This window comes from Mandrillus leucophaeus, unplaced genomic scaffold (assembly GCF_000951045.1).
Source record: "Mandrillus leucophaeus isolate KB7577 unplaced genomic scaffold, Mleu.le_1.0 Scaffold1031, whole genome shotgun sequence".
NCBI classification, from domain to species: domain Eukaryota; kingdom Metazoa; phylum Chordata; class Mammalia; order Primates; family Cercopithecidae; genus Mandrillus; species Mandrillus leucophaeus.
In genome coordinates this window covers 193,529-202,507 of record NW_012098444.1, presented here as the reverse complement: position 1 = coordinate 202,507, position 8,979 = coordinate 193,529, and the positions used below count along the sequence as shown (strand labels likewise).

At 41.7% G+C, this 8,979-nt stretch overlaps 1 pseudogene; it reads right to left on the bottom strand.

Moving 5' to 3' along the window:
• Positions 1–882: 882 nt before the first annotated feature.
• LOC105538368 lies at positions 883–8,237 on the bottom strand (annotated as a pseudogene).
• Between the last annotated feature and the right edge of the window lie 742 nt (positions 8,238–8,979).

The following is an 8,979-nucleotide window of genomic DNA, read 5'->3' as shown; positions in this document are numbered from 1 at the left end:
AGAATGTCTTCATATGGCCAGGTGTGGTGGCTCACACCTGTAATCCCAGCACTTTGGGAGGCTGAGGAGGGTGAATCACCTGAGATCAGGAGTTTGAGACCAGCCTTACCAACAAGGAGAAACCCCATCTCTACTAAAAATGCAAAAAAAAATTAGCCAGGCAGGGTGGCCCATGCTTGTAATCCCAGCTACTTGGGAGGCTGAGGCAGGAGAATCGCTTGAACCCGGGAAGCGGAGGTTGTGGTGAGCCGAGATCGAGCCATTGCACTCCAATCGAGGCAACAAAAGTAAAACTCTGTCTAAAAAAAAAAAAAAAATGAACTCATGTAACCAAATACCACCTGTTCCACAATCACCCATGGAAATCAGAATGTTATATACATGTAAAATAGGTAACAGTTGTTTTATCATGATTAAATTGGTATCAAATTAATAGGCATAAGTGAAAAAACTAATCATTTACTAGTCATAAAAAATACAATAATATCATTCACTGTATATTACCAAGAAAGTAACTCAGATAAGCAGCAGATGATGATAAGAGCATCCTGAAAATTCTGCATATATCCTTATGTATATCCTTAAAAATCACTTACTTTCCTTTATGTAATTTTGAATTTAATTTAAATGTCACGTATTTTCAGCTAACATTTAAATTAGTCTTTTGTTGTAAAACTTCAGTTGTTATAAATCGTGAAACATTTTCAGAAACTTGCTTGAAGGTAGAAATAATTCTTTCCTTCTATGATATAATTATATCACATTAAATATTTACAAAATTATGTTTGAGAAATGTATTCTGACCTTGAACATAATCAAATTCAAGATCAATATTATAATAGAATGAAGACTTATGGGGAAATGTTGCAATCAGTAGAATCTTCAAGACCAGGTAATAGTAAAGAAGATACCCATCTGGAATATTGCAGAGTGGTTGATATCACATTTTATCAAAGGACGGTGATGTTCATCTTCTGTTTCCCACAGAACTCTGGATCCAATTAACAGAGGTAAGGAGAAGCAGCAGCAGTATTTCAAATGTCCACATTTGATCTGCAAAAGATTCTGAGCAGGTAGAAAAAAAGTGCATTCTACTTCAGTCTGTGAAATTAAGGTTCAGTTATTTTTCAAGATTGGGAGGACATCACAGTGTTGATTTTTTTTTTTTTTTGATTTTTTTTTTTTTTGAGATGGAGTCTCTCCTAGGCTGGAGAGTCACCTAGGCTGGAGTGCAGTGGTGTGATCTTGGCTGACTGCAAGCTGTGCCTCCTGGGTTCACACCATTCTCCTGCCTCCCGAGTAGCTGGGACTACAGGCGCCCGCCACCATGCCCGGCTAGTTTTTGTATTTTTAGTAGAAACAGGGTTTCACTGTGTTAACCAGGATGGTCTCAATCTCTTGACCTCATGATCCACCCGCCCCGGCCTCCCAAAGTGCTGGGATTACAGACATGAGCCACCGCGCCCAGCCACCTGCAGAGATTCTTAACAGAGGAGCCGATTCATTGTAAACTTCTTGGCCATATTTGGTCCAAACTTAACTTCAAGGAATTTCAGCATGAGCCCATTTTCTTTCTGTAGGACAAACATCTTCATTATAACATACAATGTCACTGTTAGAGTACACACCGAGTAAAAATTAATCACTTTCATTATTTTAGCTACAAAAGTTCCTTTCTTTAGATTTAGCCAAAGGCACTGAGTAAGCATTGAGACTGCTACCAAACTTAATAAACAAGATACCAAGAAAGCTTGATTCTCTAGCTGCAGTAAATATCCCAGGAAGAGAGAAAATACGTAGATTTTATAAACTTCAGAAACCTCATCACTTTGCTCCAGTGAAAAGATATCTAGCAGGAACAGAGATATTGCTTGAAGAAACTGGATAGTGGCTGTACCCCCATCATCATAAATGTGTAAATGGAAGCACTCATCGACAAGTAGAAAACCTCTCTCCATAAGTATTTAAGTTGCTTTTTCATAGCCTGGAAGTCCAGTAACTTGGCAGACAAAACATGGCAGTGCCCAGTTTTCTCTTAAAGGAATGGAGTATTCAGTTCTTGTTGTATTATGTCTACCCTGTTAATAATAACCCATGCAACAGTGAGCATTCCTGCTAGCCACATTCCATTCATAAGCCAACTTGTAACAAATAAAGCAACAACATATATTCCTTACACTCCAAAAACAATGCCAATAGAGAAGTACTCCACCTCAGTAATCTCATTGCTACCAGTGGCTTGATATAAAACACTGGCAATGAGTTCTGGATATGCAGCAGGTCGAACCGCAGACAAAGCTCCTCAGACCCCAGATTAAAGAAGGAAGAGGTTTTCTTTAAAACCTCTTCGGGAGCGTCGGCAGACCCACGTCTTAAGAGCCGAGCTCCCGAGAAAGAAATATTGGCCTTTTTAAAGGTTTACAATGTTAAGGGGTCCACGTGAAAGGGTCGTGATAAATCCAGCAGTGTGGGAAACATGGCTGGGGACTACATGCATCAGCTAACAGAACAAAAAGTTTTACAGTGCTTTTTTCACACAGTGTCTGGGATTTACAGATAACATAACACAAGTAGTTTAGGTCAGGGATTGACGTTATTAATATTACTTTCTTTAACTCTTAGGGCCGGGTGGTGGTGCCAAGGTTGTCTGGCTATTTATCTTACTTTTGTTTCTTTCTAACTTTTCTAACTAGTCTAGTGAACTAGGCAAGGTCGGGGGAGGAGGGCAGCAGGAGTAGTAGTGGTCTCCTTCCTTATCCCCCCTCTTTGAGAATTGTCACTAATTAGTGGGAGTTCTCACTTTTATTTTTACTTTCTGAATCTCTTTGCGAGACAGAGCAGTAGTGTTTTATGTAATACACTTGGGCTGAAGTTTTCTGAGGACCCCATGGTAGCTACAAAACCTTTCATCATTTGAAGGAGCAAGTGTAATACACAGGGGAGCAGCAAGCAAGTTTCTATTACCACTAATATACTTATAATGAGGGCTTTAAATTCTTTATAGCTGGAAACTGTTTTCTAAATGAAGACCTAGGATCAAACCTGTGTTAAACCTGCACAGGCACATGTATCAACTTTGTCATGTCCTAAGCAGGTTAGTTTTTCACTGGGTCTTAAAAACTTTTTCTTAGTGAGTAACACAGTTTTTTTTAATAACAGAAGTTTTTAAGAGCCAGATGCGTGAACTTGGGCTGTCTGTTTAGGGAAAGAGTCAGTTAAAGTAAAGTTATCTTCAGGCATTAACTCTTTTGCTTCTCAAGGCCATTGGTCTCTTTCGTGAGCCTTTTTATAAACGTAACATGAAGAGACATCCAGGCTGCCAGCGATGTTTTCAGCCAACTGAGCAAATAGGCTTTTTCCTTTTTTTTTTTCCTAAAGGAGGAGGTTCTGGTAACTTCTGGTTTATATGTTTAAAGAATGACTGCAAGACTCGGAATTGTTGCTGGGCTGGAGGGTCTGGGTTTGCTAAGTAGTATGTATAGAGTGGGGACACCTTATATAGGTGTTTCTAGCATGGTTATGGGGAGTAACAGTAGCAAAACAATGTACAGTATATTCATATCCAGCGAGGACAAAAGAGGTCCTTACCTGGGAAAAAGGTTGAAGACAGCGACAGAATAGAAAAACAGTTAGTATTACAGGAAAACTGTTGGTCTTAAGATTTTTAACTACATTGACTTGCTTGATGAGTCCTCAAGCTTTGGTCATGCGCAGACTGGTCAGCTGCCGGTGTGTGACTAGAGCAGGGCTGTCGTCCTCGGCAGCAGCTTGGTCTCATCTCAGGATCAGCCGGGTTGGATGATCTGTGTCCTGCTGGCTGGTCCACTTGTCCTGAGCTGCCGGTGTTCGCTGACTGGTGGATCCAAGACACAACACCTGCAACTTTAACAGCAGTGGGAGTGGACAAGGTTACAGTACAAGGCCCATCCTATATGGGTCCTAGAAAAATTAGATTTTACTTTAAACAGAGTCACTAGATTTAAAAGGGTGTCAGGCTTATAGGCATTTTCATTTATTTAATTATGAACACTTTGTATGGTTATTTGTAAAGCCTGCATTTCCTTTTTTAAGGTTAATTCCTTTAGTTTCTGGAGGTCACCTTTAATCTGACTGATGATCTGGGGATAGCTGACCAAACAAAATCTTATAGGGCAAATACCTACTTTGTTTGGTGGGGGTGCCCCCGACTCAGAGGAGGACCATAGGCAAAAACCTGATTTTATCATAAATGAATTTTCGGGCAATATTTTTTTTCAGTAGCTGCTCGAGTGTCCAGTTCATGCGTTCCACCTTTTCTTAAACTTTGTGGCCGATAGGCTGTGTGTAACTTCTATTTTATTTTTAACGGTCTTGTTAAATCTTGCACAATTTCAGCTATAAATGCTGGCCTATTGTCTGACTTTAAAGTTAGAGGTAGTCTAAACCTGGGGATAATGTCTTTTAACAGTACTTTAGTCACTTGTACTTTTTCTGTCCTGGTGGGGAAAACTTTAACTTAACCTGAAAAGGTGCAAACAAGCACTAGCGTTTACCGATAGCCTCCAGCACGGGGCAGTTCTGTAGTCTATAAGCAAGTTTTCACAAGGTACAGCTCTTTCTCCTGTTTAAGTTCCTTAGAGGAGGGGTTCTTCCCCCCGCCCTCTGCCCCCGCTGTGTCACTCTATTTAGTGGCTTAGCCTTCCATGAGAAACTGGAATCCAGATACAGCAGAATCTTGCTGCTTTTAACTTCTAATGTGACCATGGGCTCCTGGGAGCCTAATGAGAAGGTGCGTAGTCTGCCCTAATCTTTACATTCTTCAGCTCCTGTCAGCCTGAACGGATCAGTATTTGGTTCCTCCAAGGTGCGGCAGCCCTTGGCTGATGGCCTCTTCATCTTGCGACCTTGGCCATTTCCTTTATTGCCTTTTGAACACTTACCCTTCTAGTGTCCTGTCTTTTTGCATCTCGCACATTAATCTCTCTCTACCCTTGTCCGGCTCTTGAATCCTTGCCTAACTTGACTTCTTTCACATTTACATCCACGTCCACATGCTCTCACATTGCTAATTTTTCTTTTTCTAAGAGCTGTTGTGAAATATTGGCTTTTTTTCTCCATGCACTGCTGTCTGTCTCTCCTGTTTTCTTTTGATTCTCTTTTTTTTCACACTTACTTTTAGTCTTTCTTTTTCTTTTGCTCTTTCCTAGTTTTGTTCCTTGGTCACAGTTAACATACGCCTTGGTGGCCACTTTTATAGGCTAGGTGGCATTCGTGCCTGCAGTTTCTGCTTGATGTTACCCTGGACTTGCTTTACAAGTGAAGTTTCACTAGATACTGATTTTCAGCAGCCTCCGGGTTAAATGACATGTAAAGCCAGAATGCTTTATAGAGTCTCTTATGAAACTGTCTTAGGCTCTTGTCAGCTCCTTGAAGGATTCCTGAAATCTTTTTTATATTACTTGCTTTTTTCTAACAACTCTTAGCCTCTGCAGAAGTGCTTTTCAGTACCTCTGCAAACGCTGAAGGTGAGTTGCATTCTTTGGGTGTTTTTTTCCTCTTTTTCCTAGAGTTTAACAAGCCCTTTTCTTTATATAATTTTTTTGCACTTGGAGGGTTAAACAGGCATACCGAGAGTCAGTGTAAATGTTTAGTCTTACCTTTACTGAGTTCTGAGGCCAAAATTAAAGTAATGAGCTCAGCTTTACGACAGTGTCCAGGGTTACCACCGCATATTCTGCACATCTCTCTCCTTGTGAGTTGATGAAGCTGTTCCTGTCCAAGTATAGCTCCTAGTCTACTGATGCCCAAGGCTGGTCCTGGAGGTCAGGTCTGCTAGAGTAAACTTGAGTCCAACACCTCTACACAGTCATGCTCGACAGGACTCTAGCTGCCGGGAGCAAGGTGAGGGGTTCAGGGTATTTCCAGTTTAGTAGATCAGTGGTTGAAAAGGGCTGATAGATGAAAGTCTGTTGTTCCCCCAGATGTGGGCCTGGTCATTATAATAGAGAGGTCCTCATATCTCCCTGAGAGGCATTTACGTAGCTCGAGCAAGACCAGGTCTGAGACAGCCCACTTGACTATCTTGACTTCCTTCCTTGGCCTCTCGAGGCTCCGATCCTCCCTTTTGAGGTGAGATCTGGGGCATGTTAGCTCCTGAATCTAGTTTCTGAGGGGTCTGTTGGCCTCAGTAAAGCAGGGTAGGTTGGGACACATGGAGAAAGAATTTCTATGTTTTCTGGTGGCTCCTGTGAAACTGGCTTCTCTTGCTGTTTCTGGGACTCCCTTTTTTAACTCTGCGTCTGCTGGCGAAGTTGCTCTTACTTTTACTTTTGGCTGTTTTGCAATAAGCTGTTAAACAGGGCTAAATTTATGCCAGTTTTGTCTATATTCTATTTAACCATGAGTCAATATAAAGGGATTTGATCTAGGTACACTGGCTGTCCTCCAACCTCTGTCACCACCTTAAATACATGGCCAATTGTTCCTTGTCTATAGCTCCTTCGGTGGGCCATCCAACACCAACAGAGGGCAGTTCTAATTTACACAGAGATCTTAACCTCTAAGGGGTTAACTTAACTCTATAATCTCCTGCAAAACCTTTCTTAAGGTTCTGTAACATGCATTTTAATAGAGTAAGTTTTGATGATTTGATGACTTTCCCTTTTTCTTTTTGAATTTTTTTTAACACAGTTCCTAGCTGAGTGGGCTTACTTTGTGTCTGACCTATTTTTCTCTAGAGATGAAACAACATTCACACTACAAAAAGGAAAGGGTAAAAAGTCACTCACTCATCTCATTCACACTAAATCAAAATCAAAACTAAAACCAAAGTGTTGTTAAAGGCATACCTGTTCATCAAGCAATTTAAGCCAAGTCAAAATCAGAACCAAAACCAAAGTGCCAAGAAAGGCAGGCCTGTTTATCAAGCAATTCAAGTCAAGTCAAAATGAAAACTAAAACCAAAGTATCAAGCAATTAATTCAAGTCAAGTCAAAAACAAAAACCAAAGTGCCGGTACAGGCACCCCATGGATGATCAGGCCACGCTTCCACTCAAATGGAGTGGGCAAGTTCCAAAGACCAGTCTTACCAAGTTTCAGATGTCCGGACTTAAAGTGCCAGTTCCTTCCTGGTGTTCAGCCACTGCCTTGATCCTCCATGGGGGCCTGCTGTGCACTGCTCTGACGAGGTGTTCCACCGGGGCAAATGCCTACCCGGGAGCGCTCTCAGGATCCGCATTGCTCAAGCTGGCCAGAGTCCCCTGCAGGGATGCTCCACAGGGCAGGCCTAAGCTGCCTAAGGGGCTGCCTTGGCTGTCCATTTATCACCTCACTTCCCGGTCAGGGAACCAAGAAACGTAGCAGGACAAGCCGCAGACAAAGCTTCTCAGACACCAGATTGAAGAAAGAAGAGGTTTTTATTCGGCCGGGAGCGTCCGCAGACTCCCGTCTTAAGAGCCGAGCTCCCCGAAAAAGAAACACTTGGCCTTTTAAAAAGCTTACAACTTTAAGGGGTCTACGTGAAAGGGTCGTGATAAATCCAGCAAGCGTGGGAAACGTGACTGGGGGCTACATGCATCAGCTAACAGAACAAAAAGTTTTACAACACTTTTTTCATACAGTGTCTGGAATTTACAGATAACACAAGTAGTTTAGGTCAGGGGTTGATGTTATTATTATTACTTTTTTTTTTTAACTCCTAGGGCCGGGTGGTGGTGCCAAGGTTGTCTGGCTATTTATCTTACTTTTGTTTCTTTCTAACTTTTTGCTTTCTCTCTTTCCTCCTGTCTTGTGAACTAGGCAAGGTACAGGGAGGAGGGCAGCAGGAGAAATAGTGGTCTCCTTCCTTGGAAATAGAAACATTTGCTACACTGCGTTTATGCTATTCAGAGATACAGTTTTGTTATTGTGTGTCAGTTCATAAACACCTCTTCCAAATGAAGGTGATGTTGGCACATCTTTATGAGTGATAAATGCCACTGTCACCCTGAAATGTGATTTCCCCATCAAGCTCCTGCCTGCTGGAAAGTGAGAATTTCTGTTCATGGTATGAGTAGAGATCATATATCATACCACTAGTAATGGCTGCAAGACAGCCAATGGAAATCTTTGCAAAGCCTTGAAATCATACACGTCTTGGAGCTCCTTCAGAAACTAGAATGTCACTGATTTTCTCTTCTTTGGCAGATTCCTTATTTTCTGAAGATTTTGGCATTTTTCTTTAACGCAGCTCTACAATTGGTCCTTATTCATCTGCCATCGTCCACTCAGGGTGCAGGGCATCCCTCCAACTCCCTCATGGCCTGGAGTCTCACTCCCTCTGCCTGGCGGAACCCCCCCACCTTGGCCCACTCATAGCCATCACACCCCCACTACCTGACCTGCCCACTTCAAGGTATATTTTTGATGAAAAATATTATAAATAAAATAATTTTTTTTAGATAGAGTTTCACTCTGTCACCCAGGCTGGAGGGCAGTGGCGTGATCTCAGCTCACTGCAACCTCTGCCTCTGGGGTTCAAGCAATTCTCTTGCCTCAGCCTACTGAGTAGCTGGGACTACAGGTGCCTGCCACCATGCCTGGGTAATTTTTGTATTTTTAGTAGAGACGGGGTTTCACCATGTTGGCCAGGCTGGTCTTGAATTCCTGACCTCAGGTGATCCACCCACCTCAGCCTCCCAAAGTGCTGGGATTACAGGTGTGAGCTATCGCACCCAGCCAAAAATAATTTTATATGGAAAGAAAATCTTGTATGATAATTTTTTACCCTAAAGTAAAATAGCTGATTATTTAGGAAAGAGAGAAACGTAAGACAAGTCAGACGGTCTAAGCATGTGACAGCCTATATAAGTTGTAATAAGGTTCATGAAGGAGAATTTACAAGAGGAATTTTGTATGTGATTAAGTTGACTATAATTCAAAGGGAATTATTTATAATAATCTCTCTAGCATTAGTCCCCTATTTTAAAACAAGGTTTTCTTAAGGTACTCATTTGCTCTTA